The following is a 1471-nucleotide window of genomic DNA, read 5'->3' as shown; positions in this document are numbered from 1 at the left end:
TTCACCAGTGTGATGCCTTTGTAATTCCTTCCTGACTTCAATCAGAAATCAATTGGACCCTACATGATCAAATATTTTCCCTGCAAAGAGAGAGATAACACTTGACATGACAAACTGTGTTCTGTAAAGTGAGAAGGAGATCAAACAGTTAGAGATATCAATTAAATTTGCTCCAACGTGTACTCTTCCACACAAGTGCAATTAACCATTAATTTATTTGGGAACAAGGTGGAACTGCTATTCCTTGGAAAATATTTAAAGTAATATTTTTTTATTATTCTTCTAAATACATCTGGTTATGCCTATACCCTCAGACTTTATTAAAAAATAATGAAGTTGAGGCTTTGGATTCTTTTCTTCAAATATCGCCTTAGTTTTTCAATTTATTTAGGCAATTGGAAGTTAGAAAATATTAAGCAGATTTAATCAGGCCAAACAAATGTACAAGACTTCCCTCAAGACCTCAAACTGTTTCTCAGTATATCAGAATGCTTTGTGAAATAAGTTTGTTGATATCTCACACAATGAAAGAAGTCTAGAAGAAACTCTCCAGCTGTTCCATTTTGCTCTAAAAGAGTGAAATATTTCAGGTTTTCATTTCTAATTTATTCTTTCTTATTCAGTACAAGATTAAAAAATCAAATTTAAAATCTTTCCCATTTTACCAGAAGTTATAATTCTCAAAAACTGAAACAAAAGTTGGCATGAATGTTCTTTGTGGAAATCTTAAAACTCGAGGAACTAAAATAGATTTAGATTTTGACACAGCACTAAATCCTTAATATCTTAGGACTTCCATTCTGCCTGAACTTGAATTGAGACAGTTTAAATATGACTAAAGATCCAAAGCTGACTGTTTAACCATGGAGTAACAAATCAAGTGAAAGAAGGGAACTTTCTTTGCAAAAGCAAAAAGGTACCATTTTTCTGAAGGGCTGAAAATCTGGAGCAAAACCATCTGTTTCCTCTGAGATGTGTTCCCTATACTTTGTTTGGAAAGCCAGACACAGTCTGAAGTAAAACTACAGCTACAGGAGGTTGATAACAGCACAAGAAAAGAAGTTGGAAAGGGAAAGATTTGTATTTTGAAGTTTATTTTCTTAAGAAATTTACTGTGAGTAACATGTACTTCACAGCCAGAAAACAGGAAGAGGAAATTTTAAACCAGTACATATTAGAGTCATGATATACAGGTATGTCCTGTCTTGCTGAGCTTTTCTTGAGAGGTCTGTTGATACTATCACTGAGTTGCAGATTTTTGAATTTGAACAGATTAGTCGTACCACGGCTAAACAAGGACAAATTATGTGCAAGATAATTTGCTTCTACTTAGTTTTGGAACAGAGTTCAGAAACCATATAGCAGAAATTAGGCATCTTAGGTTCCTCTGAGGTCTCTGTGTTTTGGAAAATAACCTTCTGGATATCAAGCTAAGCTTAGGAAGTTTCCATCAGCCACCCACTCCTGCTGA

General features: G+C 34.2%; 1 protein-coding gene across 3 annotated transcripts in view; it reads left to right on the top strand.

Annotated features, from left to right (window-relative positions):
* The window catches only part of LOC103613710 (SAM domain-containing protein SAMSN-1), an 83051-nt gene that overhangs the window by 79767 nt on the left and 1813 nt on the right, over nucleotides 1-1471 (top strand). The window lies entirely within an intron of this gene.

Source organism: Corvus brachyrhynchos, unplaced genomic scaffold, assembly GCF_000691975.1.
Source record: "Corvus brachyrhynchos isolate BGI_N302 unplaced genomic scaffold, ASM69197v1 scaffold152, whole genome shotgun sequence".
In the NCBI taxonomy this organism is placed as follows: Eukaryota; Metazoa; Chordata; class Aves; order Passeriformes; family Corvidae; genus Corvus; species Corvus brachyrhynchos.
The sequence above is the reverse complement of the archived record's forward strand: the minus strand, read 5'-3'. Positions and strand labels throughout refer to the sequence as shown.